Source organism: Oryctolagus cuniculus, chromosome 19 (genome assembly GCF_964237555.1).
Source record: "Oryctolagus cuniculus chromosome 19, mOryCun1.1, whole genome shotgun sequence".
NCBI classification, from domain to species: domain Eukaryota; kingdom Metazoa; phylum Chordata; class Mammalia; order Lagomorpha; family Leporidae; genus Oryctolagus; species Oryctolagus cuniculus.
Genome location: NC_091450.1, coordinates 57,902,180 through 57,926,377, shown reverse-complemented (window position 1 = coordinate 57,926,377; position 24,198 = coordinate 57,902,180). Strand labels below are relative to the sequence as shown.

General features: G+C 40.8%; 1 long non-coding RNA gene and 1 pseudogene across 2 annotated transcripts in view; one reads left to right on the top strand and one right to left on the bottom strand.

Annotated features, from left to right (window-relative positions):
- The window catches only part of LOC103346538 (uncharacterized), a 42,448-nt gene extending 35,635 nt beyond the window's left edge, over positions 1-6,813 (bottom strand). For both annotated transcript variants that reach the window (XR_011384617.1, XR_011384616.1), the window contains exon 1: positions 6,631-6,813. This is a non-coding gene — a long non-coding RNA (uncharacterized lncRNA). The remainder of the gene's footprint in view (positions 1-6,630) is intronic.
- A 305-nt stretch (positions 6,814-7,118) lies between these two features.
- On the top strand, positions 7,119-22,596 carry LOC127486818 (constitutive coactivator of PPAR-gamma-like protein 1 pseudogene; annotated as a pseudogene).
- Positions 22,597-24,198: the final 1,602 nt, after the last annotated feature.

The following is a 24,198-nucleotide window of genomic DNA, read 5'->3' as shown; positions in this document are numbered from 1 at the left end:
AGACAAAACGAGTTCCCCAAAGGAATACAAAAACATTCCAATATTAGACTTTGAAGATGAAGAGATTTATGAAGTGCCTGAAATGGAACTCAAAAAATTAATTTAAGGATTATTCAGAAGCAATAAGAAAAAAAGTTCAAAAATTAAAGAAATCCATGAATGACATGAATGAAGACTTCTCCCTCAAATTGAGATTTTGAGAGAACCAGAAGGAATTCCAGGCTCCTAGCTTTGTCCTGGTCCATTCCCGGCTGTTGCAGGCATTTTGAAAGTGAACCAATAGGTGGGAGCACTCTCTTTTCTCTTTCGTTTGTCTCCCAATTCCCTTGCTGGCTTCCTTTCTTCCTTCCTCTCTCCTGCTCTAACAAATTAATAAAAATATTTTTAAAAATTAATAAAGGCAAACCATGTTAGGGCTAAATAGGCCAGGATATTATCAGGGTTGAGGATGTTGCCCCAATACCAGGTGGAGATTAAACACCCTTGTCAATAAGGCCTTGCTCTGCCATGCATGCAAAGTTCTATAGATGTGTATAGTATTCTCATACTTACATAAAAGACAGACACATTTAAGTTAAAAGCATACATAGCAGGTTATACTTGTACCTTTAAAGGTAAAAAAAATCACAAATTCTATTTAATTCTCTCCACAACCTAATGGGTTGTTGTGCATCACTTAGGGGTACCTGCATGTACTTTTTGTTAATATTTTATTTTTTGAAAGGCAGAGTCACAAAGGGAGATACAGGGAGAAAGAGCTTCCATCAGTTGGTTCACTCCCCAAATGGCAGCAACAGCCTCATCTGGGGTAATCCAAAACCAGAGGTCAGGATCTTATTTTGGGTCTCCCACATGAGTGCAGGGGCATAAGCACTTGGGCCTTCTTCTACTGCTTTCCCAGGCCATAACAGAGATTTGCATAGGAAGAGGAACAAGACAGAAGCTGGTGCCCATATGGGATGGCAGCGCCATAGGCAGAGGCAAAGACTACCCCCCCTCTGCTCTGGCTCCCCCATGCATGTACTTTTGAGATTTTGTATTTTCTAACTTTACTGAACTCATTTATTGCTTCACTACATTTTTGGATTATGCCATCAAAATTTTGTATGTATGGATCTTTTTATTTTTAGAGATATCTTAAGTTCCTATTAAAATTAAGAGGAAGGCATAGAGATTTTCCAAGAATCATTCTAAAACAGGAACCTCTGCATGTCCCAACAAAACATGTCCCATGGGAGAATATTAAAGACTAAAACTGAAGACACAAACAACAGGTTCACCTCACTGATAATGGTCTCCAAACTCTGGGCCTCTCCTGTCTCGTAGGACTCTGTACAGCTTTCTACACAATAAACTCACTTTGGCTTTGCACTCTTGAACTTAGCTCTTTATTTCTATACTGAGATATAAAATCATCATGCAAAAAATCAATACCTTTGTAGTCACAGAAAATGCCATGGCTAAGTAAGGACTTGTAAGGTCAGTACCATTCACAATAGCAACAAAATATTTAAGTACCTTGAAATAAATTTAACCAAGGATGTCAAAAATCTTTGCAATGAAAATTACAACATATTAAAGCAAGAAATCAAAGAATACACAAAAAAAATCTTCTATTTTCATGGATAGGAATAATTAATTTAATCAAAGTACTCATACTATGCATATCAATTTACATATTCAAAATGATGCAAATAATAAGAAACAATGCTAAAATTATTAGAGAAGACAAGAGACCCTGAATAGCTACAACAATTTTACACAAGAAAATCAAAGCTAGTTCCAGCACAATACCAGATTTGAAAACATCCTACAGGGCAGTTACAATCAAACCACCTGGTATGGGCACAAAACTACACATGAAGATGAAGGGAACAGAATAGAAACCCAATAAATAAATCCACACTTCTAAATCCAACTAATATTTGACAAAGGAGCTAACATTAATCCTTGGAGAAAGGGCAGTCTCTTTAACAAAGGGTTGTAAGATTATTGTATCTCCAAATGCAGAAGTATGAAACAAAATGGCTATATAACAACTTATACAAAAATCAGCTCAAAATAGATCATGGATCTAAATATACAAACTGATATAATCAGATTACTAGGGGAAAATGGGGAAACTGCAACACACTGGCATAGGCAAAGACTTCTTTGAAAAGACCCCAGAATCACAGGCAATAAAAGCAAAAAATAGAAACATGGGATTACCTCACGCTAAGAATCTTCTGCACTGCAAGGGGAATACTCAGCAAAGTGAAGAAGCAACTGAGAGAATGGAAGAAATTATTTGCAAACTATGCAACTTAAAAGGGATTAATATCCAGAATCTATAAAGAGCTCAAGGAACTCAACAACAAGAAAACAAACAACCCAGTTAAGAAATGAGTAAAGGACTTGATGAGGCATTTTTCAAATGATGAAATCTAAATAACCAATAGACACATGAAAAAATTCTCAAGATAACTATCCATCAAGTAAACGCAAACAACAAGCACAATGAGATTTCACCTCACCCCAATTAGAACAGCTTTCATAAGATATCAAAAAACAATAAATGTTGGTGAGGTTGTGAGGGAAAAGGTTCCCCAATCCATTGTTGCTTGAAATGTAAACTGGTCCAGCAACTGTGAAAGATAGCTCAGGAATCTGGAAATATGTCTACCATATGACCCAGCCATCCTACTTCTTAGAATATACTCAAACAAAGTGAAATCAGCATATGGAAGACTTATTGGTACCTCTATGTTTACTCCAGTTCAATTCACTGTAGCTAAGAAATGAAATCCAGGCAAATGTCCATCGACCAATAGTTAAAAAAATGTGGCATATGCACACTATGGAATACTATTCAGCTATAAAAACATTGAAAGTCTGCTGTTTGCAGCAAAATGGATAAAATTGGAAAGCATTATACCTAGTGAAATAAACAAGTTCCAGTAAGAAAAATATTTTTCCTGATTTGTAATAACTAATAGAGTACCGAAATTTAATGTATGAGTGAAATTGGCATTTTGTGATTTGATTATTGTTTACAACACAAGTCTCTGCTGTTTAAGAACAGTGTTTTTGGTTTTTTTTCTCCTTATTATTACTTGTTGAATTGTTTTCTTAGTAGAGGGTTAAGTTTATGATTATAAAATAAACTGAAGTATATATCATTGTAAAAATTAAAAGAATAAGTAAGGAATGATGAGGAAAGGTAGTGTGGGTATGATGAGAATACAACTAAATCTACATATATATGAAATACATGAAATTTATTCACATTTAATAAATTTAAAAATTATTTTAAAAAAACAATGTACAGCGGGTTTTTTAAAAAATTGTTAAAACTGTCATTCCTTAAAATGCCACTTATCTACTAGCAGTGTTGGTTATTTTTTAAGCATTGACGTCCCCCAGATAACTTCAGTTATGTAAGAGAAGAAGCCACTTGCACCCTTTCTTATCTTGCAGCATCCCTCACTCCATTCCAACACCAATGGTGGTAGTTCAATATATACGTTCAATAATGTGTTCCACATAAGGTGAATTAAATGTGTTCTTAAAGCTTATTGAGAACTAAGTGCATGCTAGCCTCTTTTCAAGCACTTTAGAAAGATTAACTTCTTTATTTCTCACATAAATCCGAGGAATCACAGCTTTTGTTACTCCCATTTTTCACAGAATAAAACTGGGATTCATTAAATAATCTGGCTAAGGAATAAGAAACTGACAGAGACAGAATGAAATCCCAGCTGGTTGAGTACATGTTCCATTTTACCACCCAACATTGGCTTGAATGGGCCTACTTACTGAGCTCTGTAACTGTGTGGCCAAGTTCTTACAACCTGACTTCTGATTTGCAAGAATTAAAAGTCCTTGTTTCAATTGAATTTTGTGTAATTCACTCTTTCCCTCAAATATAGAGCACAATCAAGCCATCTGCAGGTGAGAAAAATGTGCACTCTGGAAATACAGAAATTCAGTTCCTTGGCACCACATTCTCCTGGGCATCAGTGAGGCTGGCAGGAAAGCTGCTCAACCTCAGGGTGGCAAACCATGCGCTGCCAAAAATGCATTTCAGTTCTGCTTCTCATTGTTCAATCTCTTCTGTTCTCCCTCATCTCTCCCCAAACTCTGACCAATATGAATAAGGAACTGTCATTTCTCTTATGCAGCAATATTCAACAGTTACATGTGAGACCTTCACAGGGATTTAAATCTGAGAATGTATATCATCTTGGAAATCTGGAATGTGCATAATAGGAAATATAAAATGCATCTGGAAAGGAGGCAGTGTGACTGTCATCATCAGCTGCTCTCAACCCTGACTACATATTGGAATCACACAGGACAGATTTTAAAAATACTATGCCTAGTTTCCCACCTCCAGGGACTGATTATATTGGTCCCAGGTTTACCCTGGAGATCAATGTGTTTTCAAAGCTGCCTAGATGATTCTAATAGTCACCAAAGCTGAGAATGTTTGGTCTTGGGTATGATTGTTGTAGTGAACCTTCATTCACAGATGCCTTTATTCAAAGGTGAAAACAATCGATGTTACGACTCACCAAGTTCAATTTGTATGCATCTCTGCAATCTGGGATGCTTCACACATGCTTTGTTCTAACCCTGGTGTGCCTAGAGGATCTTATCATTCATTTCTGGAAATATTTTTTAAGATTTATTTATATATTTGAAAGGCAGAGTTACAGGGAGGCAGAGGCAGAGAGAGAAAAAGGTCTTCCATCTACTGGTTCACTCTCCAGATGGCTGCAACAGCAAGAGCTGCCCTTATCTGAATTCAGGAGCTTCTTCTAGGTCTCTCACATGGTTGCAGAGGCCCAAGGACTTGGGCCGTCTTCTACTGCTTTCCCAGGCCATAGCAAAGAGCTAGATATGAAGGGGAGCACCTGGGACTTGAACTGTGGCCAATATGGGATGCCAGCACTGCAATTGGTGGCTTTACCCACTATGCCATAGCATCAGCCCCAGGATATACTTTTTAATTTTAACAAAATTAATAAACTATGAATAAAAGTAATTGAGGAAACACAGGGGAAAGTAACAATAGTGTCCATTTTCATGTATTAAAACAATTGTTTACAGAGAGAAGAGCCTTGTCAAGATCAGAAAAAAATATTGTAAAACTCTTAGGGGTAAGGCCGGTGCCACAGCTCACTAGGCTAATCCTCCACCTGTGGTGCCGGTACCCAGAGTTCTAATCCTGGTTGGGGCACCGGATTCTGTCCCGGTTGCTCCTCTTCCAGTCCAGCTTTCTGCTGTAGCCCGGGAAGGCAGGGGAGGATGGCCCAAGTCCTGGGGTCCTGCACCCGTAAGGAAGACCAGGAGGAAGCACCTGGCTCCTGGCTTCGGATTGGTGTATCTCCGGCCGTCGCAGCCATTTGGGGGTTGAACCAATGGAAGGAAGACCTTTCTCTCTGTCTCTCTCACCACCTAACACTGCATGTCAAAAAAAAAAAAAAAAAAAAAACTCTTAGGGTAAAAACTTGACTAGAGATAAAAATCCACTATACTTTGAAAATCAAATTCCCAAACACAAATATAAATTCCTAAAACCCAATATAAGAAGTATAAAATAGGAAAACTCCAAATTAAAACAAGCAAGTTGAATCTCAATTTGAAGGCCACCAACCAATAAAACAGAGAAGCAAAACTTCAGTTATAGAAACACAAAATATTTCAAACATTTAAGAAATAAAACACCTATTTTTCTAAGATGTACCAAAGTATAAATAAGCAAAGCATATTTTCAGATTTCTTTTAGAAAGCCAGCATTACATTTATAATGATGCCAGGTTGACTAGAACTTTCAATATAAATTAAGTATAAACCTCTCTTTCATATACAGATGTATAAATCCTTAGTATTTTTATAATAAATGAAAGCACATATGAAAATATAATGAATAACAAGTCACATATAATAAAAAATACAAGAGGTGGTTAACATTTCTTAACAAGTCATTTAAATTTTCCAGGTAGGTGACAAATTCAAGGAGAAAATCACATGACAATTTAATGTTCAAAAACATTTAGAAATCAGCATGTAATTTTTAAAAACTGCTTGCAATATAGTAAAAAAGAGCAATGGCTTTCTTATTCAGATCAAAATTTTTTAAAAGCATCCTACAACGAAAACCATGATTAATACAGAATCATTGACAGCTTTTACCCTGGAAGTAAACCTAGACCAGGAAGTCTCCACTAGTGCCAACTTCTTATTGGAGGAGTAGTTGGGGGCGAGGGGGAGAGCAAAAAGAAATAAAATAAGATGTAAAGATCAATTTCTTAACAATAAATTGCCAATATATTGGAGATATTTATTTAGGGAGAATCCATAAAATCTAAAAACAAATAAACTGATAAATGAATTTAATGTTGTGGGAAAGATCAATGTTTTAAAAATCCATTAGCTTACCAAGTGCCAGCAAGAAATAACTAGAAAATATAAAAGATCAATAGGCAGAGTGGAAAACAGAAGAAAAGAAAAAAAATTAAATTATGTTATATCTAAGTGTTATTCAAATCAATATTAAAAAGTAATAGAAACGACCCAACAGAATGAGCAGAAATACAAGGAAAATGAAAGCGCCGAAAGTGGATAAACAGAACTGTAACTCACTGCAACAGGTTACCTCCAACTCCAGGCAGCATCCGCAGGGAGAAGGACGGGGACCCAGGGCGAGGCCAGTGGGTAGCAGGAGCTCGGAGGTGAGAGCCCTCCAGCCGCGGGGAGGCAGAGCCCAGGGGCGGCCATTACAGACCTGAACCCAGGTCTGTCTCTCGCTGTTCCCATCCAGGACAACTTGAAGTTAGGGGTCCTTGCTATGGGGGACGCTGATTGGCTCCGTGCTTTGTGACGTTCCGTGCACTCAAAGCTGGCAAACTGTCCAATCAGGCAAGGTGACGTCCACAGTGCATCAGCACGCGGGGCCTGGACGTCACAATCTTCTCAGAGTTTTGCCTGCAGAGTGAACTCCTGGGAGACAGCTCCGCCGCCAGGAGGCTCCCAAGCGAAGTCGACTTCTGCAGCTCTCCATCTTCACTCACCAGGGACGCTGGGCACCTCGGAAGCTGACAACCGCGACATGGTGAGTGTGTGGACCTGGTTGTATCGAGAGGGGAAAACGGAGCCGAAGGCCAGGAGGACACAGGCCTCCGGCATCTGTGGGCTCCATATTGGCGCTGGCACAGGGCTTCCCCTTGGTCCCCTCAGACCCGTGGGTTGGGGGCTTTACCGGCACCCAGGACCCCCGAGGTCCTGCCCCTTCCCTGCTTGAGTGAGACTTCTCAGCCTCAGCCCAGAGTCATAGCAGGCCAGCTGTGTGGCAGTAGCTCCATGTCTCCCCCGATTGTGCAGTGGGGACTGGGTGGTCTCTAGGGAGAATGTGGGCTCTGTGTATGCGGTTCATGCAGGACAGGCGCTGTAGGTTCCTCCTTCCCTCCCCACAGGCACCTGGTTCCCCCGAGTTTTCTCAATATGTGGCCTGCAGGGTATTTTCCTGGGCATTGACCTCTTTACACAGCTGTTTCTAGGATGTCTCACTCCTTCATATGTTTCCAATATCCCAGTAACATAGACTGAGTAAGGTAGAAACAGAAGTTTTATTTGGCTTGGGGTTTTCACCCAGGTTTTAGAGAAGCAGAAAGACCCTGTAATTTGGTATTTGGGCATCGTCTTAGCACTTACACTTTCTCTGCACAGGGTGCCATCTCTATGTGCACTTTCAAAATAGAAATTTTGACCACTCAAATTTATGTGTGTTTTAAAAATGATTTTTCTTGCATGAAAGTCTTCCAAATCCTGTAGATATGTCTAGTTTACTAAGTTATTTTGGATTTATATTTTAATATAGGAGCCTGTTTAGTTTTGCTTGTTTTAATTTTTTCAAGATTGTCAGAGTATGACTGACACAATTTGTGTATCATCAAGGTATGAAAACTGATATTTTGCTATGTGAGGGACGTTAAAAAGTATGGACAATTCACATTATCTTTTGATTACATTTTTTCATAAACTTTCTGGAATCCTCTTGTACATATACATTATGAAATGATTAAGACAATCTAACATATCCATCACATTACATCCCTGTGTTATTAAAGAATATGTAAGATATTAGCAAGTTGTGAGTATGTGATATCATAATCAACTATTTACTGTGTTGAATATTAAGGTCTTGAGGTGTTAATTTTGTTGATTTACCTCATAGCTGCAAATGTGTGTTCAGCTAACATTTTCCCATGTCCTTCACTCTCAGCCCATGCAACCACCATTCTATTCTGTGATTAAGTGTGACTTTCTTAGCTTACACATATGAGTGATATTGTGTGGCATTTATCTTTCTGTGCCTTATTTCAAATAGCCTAATGTCCACATTCATATTTTTGGATCCACATCCTGACAAAATGGAAGAATTTCCTTATTAATGTTGTCTGCGATTCCTGTGTATGTGTGTTTATCACATTTTCTTTATTCATATGTTGACAGTGGGGTTGTTTCCATATCTTGTTCTTGTAGGTAATGCTGCCAGTAGTGTGGAGATAAAGGTATCTATTTGAGATACTGATTTGATTTCCTTTGGATATACACACAGTTGTGAGATTGCTTTGTCATGTTCTTTGTTTAATTTTGATTGAAGACCTACATAATGTTTTCTGTATTGGATGTAACAATTTACTTTCTCAGCAACAATTTTTATATTCCTTGTTCCACCCTGGGACAATGTTATCTTTTTACTTTTGGATAATTATTTTAACATATATGAGATGATAATCACTGTGGTCTTAATTAGCATTGTAGTCTTCATTAGCTGTTTCTGAGCCCCTTTTAAGTTACCTGTTGGCTACTTGTATATATTCAATGGAAAACTGATCAATCCTTTGTGCAATTTTTATTACAATATTTGCTTTTGAGTTGTTTGTGTTCAAACTCAGGTTGTCCAATGTTTTCTTCATTCCTTGCTTTATCTATTTTGTTTTTCCTATCATATGCAGAATATTTCTTAGATTTCTTTCAGTCTTTGCTTTTGTCACCTATGCACTTAGTGTCATATCAAACAATCATTGTTGAGACTTATATCAATGAATTTGCTTCCATTTGTAAGGGGTTTTATATTCTGACCTTTTATGTAAGCCTTCAATTCATTTTGATTTGACTTTCATGCCTGGGGTAATATAAAGATATTATATTTCAGTTTTTGGCATGTAGATGTCCAATGTTCCTCTGCTTCAGATGTGGTCACTAAACACTAAGTGGCAGGATCCAGGCAGAAACTGTCACAGTCCAGTTTTTCCCTAATCTGCCTTGTCTCCCAGACCCACTCTTCTGTGCTCTGCTGCTCTTCCCTATCTGCCTGAAGAGACCTCAGAAGTGAGCATGCACAGAGAGAGACACATGAAGCAGTGTGCAATGTTGGGGAGAAGCAGAAACTATGTAGTAAAGGGGCAGGGCCCAGAAGGCTCTGTCTCCTTTCTCTGAAAGCCTTGGATATACAGAGGCACTTCAAAAATTCACTGAGGGATTGACATTTGGCATGTGTTACAACCCTGCTTAGTATGTCCACATCCTATATTGGCATGCCTAGGTTACAGTCACAACTCTCAATTCCAGCTTTATGCTAATATGCACTTTTGGAGGGAGTGATGGCTGAAGTATGTGGGTCCCTGTAACCCACATGAGAGACTCATATCATCTGGGAAGCAGAGCTGATGGGGTCCTCCATGCAGAGTGGATGAACATAAGGTGTTCCTTTGCTGCAATGTGCGTTGGTGATCTGGAAAATAACACTCCATCATGAACTTTGTATGTCAAACAATGATGCACAACTGAGAAAAGGAGGCCACTGAGGTATTCAGGCATTTTTTTCAATTAGTCTATGCAGCTGCCATCCCCACAGGGAAGGGGCCCAACTGGAATAGTCCCAGTCTGGCCACATGGATGCAGGAGGTTTATTTAAATTTTGAAAATTAATTTTATTCACATTAAAGGCACAGCGATCTCTCATCCACTGTTCTCTCCAGATATTCACAATAGCTGGAATTCAGCCAGGTTGTGATGTGAAAACATCAGGTTTTATGAAGTGAAAATCCCAGAACTCAGTGTGGGTGGCACAGACCCAAGTACCTGAGCTATTATATGCTGCCTCCTAGGGTGCACTTTAGTAGGAAGCTGGATTGGAAGTGGAGTGGGACTCAAACCTACACACTCTAATATAGGATGTGGGTCTCGAAAGAGCCATCTTACATGCTGTTCCCCAATGCTCACCCCTCTGTTATTTTAAGAGGAGTCCTACAACAGTCCAAACCAACTCTCCTGGCCCTGATGGTCATAGTCCCTGAAGTTAAGCTGTGCAGACCCTCAACACTCTAGAAAAACCCAAGTACATCCACGCAATGGAGTGTTCACAGCAGCACATTCCTGCTGTGCTTGTCACTCAGAACTATGAAGCTAAAGGTGTGCCGTCAGGGGCTGTTCTGCCTGACACCTCTTCATCCACTTTCCACAAGCTGATACCACATCTGGCCATCCACATCAAAGTGGTCACTATTAGATGCTGTGTTGAAGGGGGATCCCAAGTTGTCTCATTTCAGATAAACTTCATGTGTTGCTTCAGACACTCTTTGGCACTGATATGGCTCATCCCCCCAGATAGTCTCCATAGTAGGTCCCTTGGTACAGTAGTTCATGCACCCCACAGGCACCTTTGTGGGTGACAGTCATCTGTTTACTGGGCTCATAGCCTAGATAATTGTGACCTCTTGGACACTGAATCAGGTATTACTTCATCAGTGTGGTGAACCAGCCTGCTGGGTCATTGGCGAAAAGGAGGACAAGTCCTTAGTATACCTGCATGGTCAACATATTAAGGCGGGACTCTTCCTTTTACCATGAACCCTGGTATTGTTTCTCCCCACTTCTCATTTACGGTTTCTCATCCTTGGTTGGCATGGACAGTCTGGAATATCTTCTCCACCAAGGCTAATGCTTTGTACAGATGGGGTATGCTGACAAAGGGCCTGTGCATTTCCTCAATTACCTCTGCAGCATCAACACTCAAGCAAGGCCATAGTAGAATTTGCCTCAGTTAATCACCACATAATGGAAATATGTGTTTTGAAATTTGTATTTGTAACTTATTGCAGGGGGAAGCTTAACATTCTGCCTCACAATCATAATTCCAAACAGCCTATTTTTACAGGTTAAAAAAAGAAATCATTTTTGGACTGCATTGATTTGCAAGAATATGGTAAAATAATTCTAGTGACATTAGGGTTAGATGTTTAATATGTTGGTAAATTTGCCTAGAGAGAGTGCCTGCCTTCTAATTTTGTATTAGGAAGGAAGGCAAGTTAGGGGGTGACAACCATAGCATTATGTAATGATTAGTACAACTTTTCTGTTTGGTTTAACCCTTTGAACAGCTTGACATGGAATAGAAACTGCTCAAATGTTTGTTGAGTGAGTAGAAATATCCAAGGAACCTGGAAGATATGAGAAAAACCCAAAAACCTATATTTTTTCAGTGATTTACTGAATACCCAGCTTTGGCTTCATGCTGTGGGAGCCAGTGCTGTGTCTAGGAATACTGATAGCAGCAGCAATTTATTGTGCTTCTTGTGAGCCAAGCATTCTGCACACATTTGTTTTTCATTCTCTCTGTTACTCTGTGAGTTGAACATTGTGGGTTTTTTTTATCCATAAGGAAACTGAGGCCAAAAGAGGCCAAGTAGCTGGACAACAAACAGTAAGGTGTTCCCTTAACTCCTGTATTCTAAGGCCTGCTTGGCTCATAAAGCACCCTTTCTTGTGGGAAGTAAACATAATTGGGACAATTACAAATTAGCATGCTAGGGAATAATTGTATAGTATGCCTCTCTTTCTACATATTTGTGTGCTACCAGCATTTCATCAAGTGTGGGGTTTTGTCATGATTAAGTCTGTATGCTTTGGAGTTAGATGCATGGATTGGAATCATTCCTGTGTGTGTAAAACTGGACATGTAGCCATGCATTTAAACATTTATTACAACTTCATATAAAGTGTGGATGATAAAGGCACCTGCCTCCTTGTTGTGAGGGATGTGTAACTTGTGTAAAATAATTCAGTGTGTGGTAGGCATTGCATCTCAGCAGGTTAAGCTACAGCTTGGAATGCTCACATCTCATATTGGAGTGCTGCATTGAATGCTAGCAACCACCATTCAGCTAGCTATTGATGTACTTGGGAAAGCGGTAGAGGATGGTGCAAGGGCTTGTGTCCTGCCACACCTCTGGGAGGCTTGGATGGAGTTCCTGGCTCTTGACTTTGGACTGATTCAGTCTTAAAGATGGGCACTCGATGATTGATCCAGTGGTTGGATGCTTTCTCCCTCTATTCTCCCTCATCACACTCTTCCCTATCTCTCTTTACCGCCTTCTTTATCTTTTACTTTGCCATTTAAATAAATAAAAACAAAATGATTCTGTGTCTGACAAACTGGTTCTCATACAATTCAGTGTCTGACAAACTGTGGTTCTCATACAATGTAAGGTTTACAAATCCACTGATTTGTATCAGTTTTATTCATCTATCCCACATATCTCAAATGATGATTTAAAATAGGTAAACAGTAAGTGTTTAATGAATAATATATTTTAATATGTAAATATCTAGGTCCAATTACATTAGAAAGATCCTCATTCTATTTTCACATGTAAAGCAAGATTGGGATGGACTGAATATGGGGCAACAGAAACCCAGAGGCAGATGGGAACCAGAAGGAATGGAGAAACTTTTGCAAAAAGAATTATTGGAAAGTTTGCTGGCTAAATAGCTCATTTACATATTTTCTTACTAGTTTTAGAATGAGTATACTTTCTATGTTTTTCTAGGCAATCAAAATATAATGTGACACACGTGTTGTGGCAATAGGACTCTATTCTAATGTTGATCCTACAAAGCTGTTTTACTGTTTCTTAGAATTAACACTGGATTCCACCTCACTTGCAATTTTCATTAGAGAGCTGCTATGGAAAATTTCTATACCTCTCAAGAAAGAGTAATACTGACATGTAAGGCCAGGTGCATCACTCAAATCATCCCAATCAGATTTCTCAATGCTTGATATAATCAGAAAACTGTGTTTTCTTAGCTTCTTGGTAAAGTTCATTCATAAACTCAGAAAGAATTTATTGAAAATATGTGTGTCTGTCCATGCCTGTAGTGTAACAAGTGTAGTCTATGAATTCAGTCCTGTACTTTAGGAGTTTATAGGATTAGTGAATGAAGCAAGGAGCATAATAGATTTCTATTTAAAATGTATGATGGCTTTTGCACTTAAAATATGTTCTAGGTTTTTCATGTCAGTTAATTGACATTAACTGTTATTTTGCATCCTTGGAACTGCATTATGGAATATTTTCCTTTCATATTTCAAAGTAAACACCACAATTCTCAAAGATGGTTTTGTGATTCTGGTCATTGCTTACAACATGTTGCTGTGAAAATAATAGAATGGTTGCAATCTCATGGTTTTATTGAATGTGGATTTGGGAGATTCCAAAATGGAGGAAAGAATAAGTTGAAATTCTACTGATTTTTCTCTTCATTGGAGCACTGCACAGCATAAAACCATTGCCCCTCCAAGCCTTCTTCAACCACACACCTCATTCTACCAAAGTCTTTTTTTTACATATTCTATAATTCCATTTGTATAGAAAAGGCAAATATATATGGAGAGATAGCAGTTTATGACTTACATGGGTCTGCTGGGTAAAATTGGTAAAATTGGAGAAAGACTTCAAAAATGCTTGTAAGAACTTTTGGAGTGATGGGACTTTCCTAAAGCTGGATTGTGGCAATGGTTACCCACCTGTATACATTTACCAAAAGTCATTGAACAGTATTGTTAGAATGTATGATTATTTTATGTATATGATATACACAAACTTTAATTTCAATCTAAAAATTAAAACAAATGTATGCACAGTCTTTTTACCTTTAACAGAAGAAAGAATAATCAATGTTTTAATTCTATCTAGACAAGTAATATAAAATATCAAATCATATTATATAATATATATAAATAATATCTGACAATAATACTAACACTACTACTAGATATGTGCTGTCTATATGTTAATTTGCTTGATCCAACCTGCCTATTAAGTACAATAATCGTCTTCATTTTACAGAAGAAGGACAGTTATCATGGTTTTATATTTTGCCTAAGGTAACACAAATTGTAGTTGGTAGAGGTACAATTTGATTTTTTTGACAGGCAGTGTTAGACAGTGAGAGAGAGAGACAGAGAGAAAGGTCTTCCTTCCATTGGTTCACTCCCCAAATGGCCACTATGGCCGGTGCTGTGCCGATCCAAAGCCAGGAGCTGGGTGCTTCTTCCTGGTCTCCTATGCAGGTGCAGGGACCCAAGCACTTGGGCCATCCTCCAATGCCCTCCCAGGCCACAGCAGAGAGCTGGACTGGAAGAGGAGCAACTGGGGCTAGTAGCTGGCACCCCAACCGGACTAGAACCTGGGATGCCAGCACTGCAGGCAGAGGATTAGCCAATTGAGCCACGGTGTCAGCCGGTAGAGGTAAAATTTGAATCCTTTTTTTTTTTTTTTTGCCTGTAGATTTCTAAGCATGAAACACCAATTTATTGTGTTTTTTTAACTTTTATTTAATGAATATAAATTTCCAAAGTACAGAATATTGATTACAATGACTTCCCCCGCATAACGTCCCTCCAACCCGCAACCCTCCCCTTTCCCACTCCCTCTCCCCTTCCATTCATGTCAAGATTCATTTTCAATTCTCTTTATATACAGAAGATCAGTTTAGCATACATTAAGTAAAGATTTCAACAGTTTGCTCCCACACAGAAACATAAAGTGAAAAATACTGTTTGAGTACTAGTTAGAGCATTAAATCTCAATGTACAGCACACTAAGGACAAAGATCCTACATGAGGAGTAAGTGCACAGTGACTCCTGTTGTTGACTTAACAAATTGACACTCTTGTTTATGGCATCAGTAATCACCCTAGGCGCTTGTCATGAGCTGCCAAGGCTATGGAAGCCCCCTGAGTTCACTGACTCTCATCATTTTTAGACAAGGCCATGGTCAAAGTGGAAGTTCTCTCCTCCCTTCAGAGAAGGGTACCTCCTTCTTTGATGACCCTTTCTTTCCACTAGGATCTTACTCACAGAGATCTTTCATTTAGGTTTTTTTTTTTTCCCCCAGAGTGTCTTGGCTTTCCATGCCTGAAATACTCTCATGGGCATTTCAGCCGGATCCGCATGCCTTAAGGGCTGATTCTGAGGCCAGAGTGTTGTTTAGGACATTTGCCATTCTATGGGTCTGCTGTGTATCTCACTTCCCATGTTGGACCATTCTCTCCCTTTTTTATTCTATCAGCTAGTATTTGCAGACACTATTCTTGTTTATGTGATCCCTTTGGTTCTTAGTCCTATCATTATGATCAATTGTGAACAGAACTTGATCACTGGGACTAGTGAGATGGCATTGGTACGTGCCACCTCGATGGGATTGAATTCGAATCCCCTGGTATGTTTCTAACTCTACCGTTTGAGGTAAGTCAGCTTGAGCATGTCCCGAATTGCACATCTCTTCCCTCTCTTATTCCCACTCTTATATTTAACAGTGATCACTTTTCAGTTAAGTTTCAGCACTTAAGAAGGATTGTGTATTGATTACAGTATTCAACCAAAAGTATTAAGTAGAACAAACAAAAAAAATACTAAGAGGGATAACATATTAAGCTGCTCATCAATAGTCAGGTCGAGGGCTGATCAAGTCACCGTTTCTCATAGTGTTCATTTTACTTTCACAGGTTTCCTTTTTGGTGCTCAGTTAGTTGTCACCTATCAAGGAGAACAAGTGGTATTTGTCCCTTTGGGATTGGCTTATTTCACTCAGCATAATGTTTTCCAAATTCCTAACAGGGACCACTTTTCAGTTAAAATTTAAATCCTAACAACCTCTAGAGTCTGGCTGACAATATCTGATAGGATGATACCATGGATTTCTTCTACCTCAGAGCTTTTGCCCATTCTGTTTCCTTTAGAAGAACACACTTACACCCCTTTCTTCCTGTAATAACTCTTATTCATTTTGAAGTGGAGCATAACTCTTTTCTGTAGTCTTTTTTTACCCTCTTGATACAGGATAGCTTCTCGCATTATTCAGTGCCCTTGCATATGAACTCTACCTTTCAAACCAGCTATCACTTGTGCTCACACCCTCATGTGCTTATTGATATTGACTGCCCATCTGGAAGGCATAACAACAGCAGTCTTACTCCTCACTCATGACCAGCACCATGCCTAGTATCAAATACTTACTGTTTATCTAGCACTATCTGATCTGCACTTGTGTAAAGCAGGAGTTAGTGAATAAGTAAGTTTAATGCTGGTTGTTAAATGCCATCTGTGGATCTCTTATTTCTACCAAACTCTTAAATGTCATTTTCAAAATCAATTCAAATAGAAAAATAATGTATAGCACTTTTAGTTGATATGTGTGGTATAACTGTATTAACTTTCTTAATTTGGAACAGGTCTATACATTCATGAATTATTAGAAAAGGATATTATCTTGCATACTTAGAAGAATGAAAAGCTATCATTGGAAATGCCTCCATTTACAACTATTTTATTTATTTATTTTTTGAATTATGCAGTAAATTTTATTGCAATAACTATATGTGGATATGTAATAAACATACACACAAACACACATGCATAAACATGCACAGACACATACACAAACATTTACAAAGACACATGCACACATACAGAACCAAACATACACACATTACAGTGAGAATCCTGGGCTTTGGCTTGAGTATTCACACTTCTAAGTTTTTTTAAGATTTATATATTTGAAAGAGATGGAGAGACAGAGATATACTGCATCCACTGGCTCACTTCCTGAATGGCTGCAACAGTCAGAACTGGATCGATCTAAAGCCAGGAGCCAGGGGGCTTCTTTCGGGTCCCCCACACAGGTGCAGAGGGCCAAGCACCTGGACCATCTTCAACTGCCTTTCCAGGCCATAGCAAAGAGCTAAATTGGAAGAGTGGCCAGGACAAAAACCAGTGCACAAATGGGATGCAGGTATTGCAGGCTGAGGCCCAGCCTACTACACCATAGCATCAGCCCCTGACACACAGATATTTAGATATATTTATATTCATCACATGAACAAATGAGACTATACAGATTCATTTCTGTTATTTTAAATGAAGAGCTAACATGTATATTTATTAAGTAATCTTATATTTAATATTTTTGGGGGAGTACTTACCTTTCTAGCAATTTAATAATTTAGATAATCTGAAAAAGTTTCAATTACAATTCATTTAGTGCATTGGAGTTAAGTATATTAAATATCCTTTTAAAAGCATTGCTGAGTTTAAAGGGTTTCTCTGGAGTCAGAGAAGAGGAATGAGGGCATTTGGAAAAGCAGGTAAGCTGCTACTTGGGGCACCTGCATCCTATATCTGAGTGCCTGACTTTGAGTACTAGCTCTGGTTCTGATTCTAGCTTCTTGCTAATGCACACCCAGGGAAGCAACAGCTGATGCCTCAACTACCTGGGTCCCTGTCACCCATTTGGTGACTTGGGTTGAGTTCGGGGCTCCTGGCTTTAGCCTGGTCTAGTCCCAGCTGTTGCAGGCACCTGGGAAGTGAACCAGCATATGGACGATCTCCTCCCCTCATCTCTCAGTCAATCTGCTTTTTCAAATACAATGAAAATAAATAAATAAAAATTTTAAATAAAAATAAGAACAGGAAGCTGCAGGGAGAGACAGTCTTCTTTTTCTTTGTTGTCTTCCATTACTCAGAGGACTGGATTTTACCAGCCATATGGAGGTAAAATACATCCCTGTAGCTTCTGGGCTTTAATGGGAAATGAGACAGCTGCTAAAGCCAACACCATCAAATGGCTACATCCTCAGTGAAAGTGTGTATGAGGAAATTTCACCTGACACTGAAAGGAGATAATAAGGAAAATTGTCCATTTGGGCTTCTCCTGTCAGTGTTGAAAACCTCTGTAAAGAAGTTGAAACCTCAGCTCTACACTCAAGTTTTTTAGGCCCATTATTCTACATAAATATTTGTTTCCTTTTCTTTTTCTTATGTATGAAGGGTCTGTAAAAAGTTTATGGAAGTGCATATTATTAAAAAAAACTATGTATATATTTAAAAATATTTTTACCAAAATGAACTTATCTTTGAATTCCATTTTCAACAAATTTTTGAGGGTACTTTCATATGATTTTTATGAGTCTATTTTACAGTTACAAACTGGGAACCACTTAGGTGCATTTTTGCTTATTTCCCCCCAGTTAATGTTCTGCATCATAAGTGTTTTAAGCTATTTTTATTTATTTTAAAGGCAGTGTGTGTGTGTGTGTGTGTGTGTGAGAGAGAGAGAGAGAGAGAGAGAATATCTTCCATCTACTGGTTCACTCCCCAAATGGCTGTAACAGCCAGGGCTGGGGCAGACCAAGGCCAAGAGCCAGGGGATTGTTCTGATTCTCTCACTTGGGTGCAGGAGCCTATCTTCCACTGATTTCCTGGGTACATTTGCAGGGAGCTGGATCAGAAGTGAAGCATCCAGTACTCAAACTGGTGCTCATATTTTATGCTGGCATTGCAGGTGGTGCCTTTATCTACTGCACTACAATGTTGGTCCCACATTATCAGCCTTAAATTTGTATCCACAATGAATAATAAATGATCAGCAAAACCCTTCTTGTTTCATGCAAGAAAAGCATGTGATTTGACTGTAAGTCCATCCATGGTGAAATGTTAACATGACTTTTAGGCCGGCGCCGTGGCTCACTAGGCTAATCCTCCGCCTTGCGGCGCCGGCACACTGGGTTCTAGTCCCAGTCAGGGCGCCGGATTCTGTCCCGGTTGCTCCTCTTCCAGGCCAGCTCTCTGCTGTGGCCAGGGAGTGCAGTGGGGGATGGCCCAAGTGCTTGGGCCCTGCACCCCATGGGAGACCAGGAGAAGTACCTGGCTCCTGCCATCGGATCAGCGCGGTGCGCCGGCCGCAGCACACTGGCCGCGGCGGCCATTGGAGGGTGAACCAACAGCAAAGGAAGACCTTTCTCTCTGTCTCTCTCTCTCACTGTCCACTCTGCCTGTCAAAAAAATAAATAAATAAAAATAAAAAAATAAAAAATAAAAAAATTTCTTTAAAAAAGAAATGTTAACATGACTTTTATATTGCATTGTCGTTCTAGAGACACAAACATCTCTTGTATCCTAATTTGATTATTCCAGCAATTTGCCCCCTGTCAGTCTCAATTAGAAAGAATAAACAAAGCTTTATTGAGAGTCTATGAGTTATAATTAAATTCACTCGTCCAGTGATTTGAACTGGGGACTGATTGTTGAGATTGATTGATTTATTCTACTTTTTTACTTTTTAAAAAATTAAAAGGCACAGATTTCATGTACTTCATATATTCAGCTTTAAGACTATAGTGATACTTACCATTCTACCTTTCCCTTCTCCCTCACTCCCATTTTATTTTATCCAAAGATCTACTTTCAATTACCTTTATGCACAGAAGATCAAGTCTATAATAGTCCCCTCCTGCCTGCCTGCCTGGCCTATCAGTGTGGCAGCAGCGGTAGCAGCAGGTCCCTCCCAGACTTGGCCCAGGGAGGCGGTAACACATGGCTGCCATGGCAGCCATGAGCACACCCCAACCTACCCCAGCCCGGCCTAGAGGCTGCCACCACTGTGCCAGGGCCCTGCTGCCATGGGAATGCAGGGCTTCCAGGACTACATCGACAAGCACTGCCAGAGCGCTGTGGTGCCAGTGGAGCTGCAGAAGCTGGCCCAGGGCAGCTTGGTGGGCGGTGGGTGGCAGCAGCCCCCACAGACCCTGCTTTGCTTGCCTGTGAATGCGAATGACTGCCTGCATTGCCTATACAGCGTTTCTACACTGACTGGGTTAGCGGCAGCCAGTGGAGCCACATGCTCAGCTACCTAGAGGTGCTGGCCAAGGCCTACTCTAGGGGCAACATCGAGCTGCTGGTGTTCTTCAATGGCATGCTGGAGAAGATGCAGCTGCAGGAGTGGGTCAAGTGGCAGGGCAATGAGTGCCAGATGGTGCAGCAGATCATAAGCTGCCACCCAAGGTCTGGTTCCTGCTGCCCCTCTGCATGGCCCACTGCATCTGCCTGGTGCTCATCCGCTTCCATGTCAAGGTCGCACAGAGCATTGAGGATAACCATCAGGAGGTGATTGGCTTCGCAGAGAGAATGGCTTCCACGGCCTGGTGGCATAGGACTCTCACTATGCCCTGTGCAACATCCCTTGTTACTTCAGCGCCCATGCTCTCAAACTGAGCTGCAAGGGAAAGAGCCTTACCATGAGCCAGTACCTGATGTACGAGATTGCCAAGCAGCTAGACCTGAATCCAAACCGTTTCGTGTTTTTGCTTCTCTGCTAGGAAATCACATTCTACCTGATGAGGATCTGGCATCATTTCATTGGAATCTGCTAGGTCCTGAACATCCACTAGCCTCACTAAAGGTCCAGGCCCAGCAGCTGGTCTTGCCACCCTGTGACGTAGTGAACACAGCTGTCTCCGACTACATCCACAACATTAAGGACAGCTCTGACCTGGATGCCATAGCTAAAGATGTTTTCCAGCACTAATAGTCTAGAGCAGGTGACAAAGTTACTTGATTTAAGAGAGCAATTAGATATTACTCAGCAACTACTAAGCCTGTGTCATTTCACCCACCACATTACTTAGACGGACCAAATCCAAAATTTCTTGTGATGCTGCTGCCCTATGTTCCCCTCAGATGCTCAACATTCCACAGACCTCTATGCAAGTGAAGCCCATGGCCCCACAGGTGCCTGGCCCAGGGGGCACCCCGGGCCAGGGATCATACCCCTATGGTCTGGACAGGAGCGGGAAGGCCCTGGTGGAACAGAACAGCTACAGCAACATTCTGCATGAGGGGAAGCATATGCTGCTGTACGAGCGCTCCTAACCCATTAATCCAGCCCAGGGTGGCAGCCCCAACCATGTGGATTCTACCTACTTCCCTAGTTCTTCCACTTCATCGTCTTCAGACAGTGATGAGGGCAGTGCAGGGGCAACAAACCACATCAGCGGGAATAAGATTGGCTGGGAGAAGACAGGAAGCCGTGCAGAACCTCAGGCATGGGGGGATGCAGGAGACCAAAGGCAGAAAGTTCACCCACTGCCTCTTCAGGAAGCCAGACAGTGTAATGCAAAGGGAGTCAGATGGGCACAGTCCAGCTGAACCTGTGGCTCCTTTGATGCCCACCAGGAACCACATGGACATCACTACCCCTCCCCTGCCCCTATTGCACCTGAGGTGCTAAGAGTGGCTGAGCACAGGCACAAGAAGGGGCTGATGTACCCCTGCATCTTCCATGTCATGACCAAGGGTGAAATCAAAATTGCTGTTTCTATTGAAAATGAAGCCAACAAAGACCTGCCTCTGGCCACCCTTCTCTATAGGCCAGTTCATCAGTATGTTTACAGAGTCCTGTTAAGCTTGGCAGAAAGCAGAAAAAAAACTGAGAGACTTGCTTTTAGAAAGAACAGACTTCCATCAGAATTCTCGCCAGTGATCATTAAGGGATGGGCAGCTTAGAAAGGGAAGTCTCCTCAAACTCCAGAACTGATGGAAGCCCTGTCCTTCAGGGAATGTACCTGCCCTACTTGAAGAGGCTTTGGCTGGGCAAGGCAGTGGAGGACAAGAACCGCAGGATGAGGGCCTTCCTGCCTGCATGCGGTCAAACACTCCTGCCATGCTGAACCCTGCCAAAGTGCCCACCCACCTCATGGTGCTCTGCTGTGTCTTACAGTATATGGTGCAGTGGCCAGGAGCTTGAATACTGCAGCATCAGGAACTAAATGCCTTCCTGGCCCAGTCGCTGTTCCCCAAGCTCTATGAGCCAGATCAGCTACAGGAGCTCAAGATTGAGAACCTTGACCCCCAAGGGATTCAACTGTCAGCTCTCTTCATGAGTGGGGTGGACATGGCGCTATTCATAAATGACGCGTGTGGACAGCCCATCCCCTGGGAGCACTATTGTCCACGGATGTATTTTGATGGGAAGCTCTTCCAGTCCAAGCTCCTCAAAGCCAGCCAGGATGTTTATTGTGCCAGTACCAGGCTTTTTATATATAATATATAACCACCCTGTGGTATGTCTTGAAATATGGTATTATCCTTGTTGTTTAAAATTGTTTCATATATTTGGGGTCTCATGTATACATGAATTCAAGCATCATTTTTCCTGTAGATTTATAATATCACAATTGATTTTAACATTACCATGGTTTGTATTATGACAGTGCAATGAAAGTTTATCACAATATATTATGACCGCAGAGATTTTTTGATTATAATTCAATGATGGTTCATGATATCAGAATTGATATGATATCACAATAGTGGTTTTATACATCACTATCATGGCTTAGGACACCATAATTATGAATAAACAATGGAAAGCTTATGACACCACAATTATTTTATTACATCACAACTGAATATGACATCACAATGTTAGGTTTATTTATTACATCAATATATATATATATATATTTTATTTTCAAACTTTTATTTAATGAATATAAATTCCAAAGTACAGCTTATGGATTACAATAGCTTCCCCCCCATAACGTCCCTCCTACCCGCAACCCTCCCCTTTCCCACTCCCTCTCCCCTTCCATTCACGTCAAGATTCATTTTCGGCCGGCGCCGCGGCTCAGTAGGCTAATCCTCCGCCTAGCGGCGCCGGCACACCAGGTTCTAGTCCCGGTCGGGGCGCCGGATTCTGTCCCGGTTGCCCCTCTTCCAGGCCAGCCCTCTGCTGTGGCCAGGGAGTGCAGTGGAGGATGGCCCAGGTGCTTGGGCCCTGCACCCCATGGGAGACCAGGAAAAGCACCTGGCTCCTGGCTCCGGCCATCGGATCAGCGCGGTGCGCCGGCCGCAGCGCGTCGGCCGCGGCGGCCATTGGAGGGTGAACCAACGGCAAAGGAAGACCTTTCTCTCTGTCTCTCTCTCTCGCTGTCCACTCTGCCTGTCAAAAAATAAAAAAAAAAAAAAGATTCATTTTCATTTCTCTTTATATACAGAAGATCAGTTTAGCATACATTAAGTAAAGATTTCAACAGTTTGCTCCCACACAGAAACATAAAGTGAAAAATACTGTTTGAGTACTAGTTAGAGCATTAAATCTCAATGTACAGCACACTAAGGACAAAGATCCTACATGAGGAGTAAGTGCACAGTGACTCCTGTTGTTGACTTAACAAATTGACACTCTTGTTTATGGCATCAGTAATCACCCTAGGCTCTTGTCATGAGCTGCCAAGGCTATGGAAGCCCCCTGAGTTCACTGACTCTGATCATATTTAGACAAGGCCATGGTCAAAGTGGAAGTTCTCTCCTCCCTTCAGAGAAAGGTACCTCCTTCTTTGATGACCCATTCTTTCCACTGGGATCTCACTCACAGAGATCTTTCATTTAGGTCTTCTTTTTTTTCCCCAGAGTGTCTTGGCTTTCCATGCCTGAAATACTCTCATGGGCATTTCAGCCGGATCCGCATGCCTTAAGGGCTGATTCTGAGGCCAGAGTGTTGTTTAGGACATTTGCCATTCTATGGGTCTGCTGTGTATCTCACTTCCCATGTTGGACCATTCTCTCCCTTTTTTATTCTATCAGCTAGTATTTGCAGACACTATTCTTGTTTATGTGATCCCTTTGGTTCTTAGTCCTATCATTATGATCAATTGTGAACAGAACTTGATCACTTGGACTAGTGAGATGGCATTGGTACGTGCCACCTCGATGGGATTGAATTCGAATCCCCTGGTATGTTTCTAACTCTACCGTTTGAGGTAAGTCAGCTTGAGCATGTCCCGAATTGCACATCTCTTCCCTCTCTTATTCCCACTCTTATATTTAACAGTGATCACTTTTCAGTTAAGTTTCAGCACTTAAGAAGGATTGTGTATTGATTACAGTATTCAACCAAAAGTATTAAGTAGAACAAACAAAAAAAATACTAAGAGGGATAACATATCAAGTTGCTCATCAATAGTCAGGGTGAGGGCTGATCAAGTCACCATTTCTCCTAGTGTTCATTTCACTTTAACAGGTT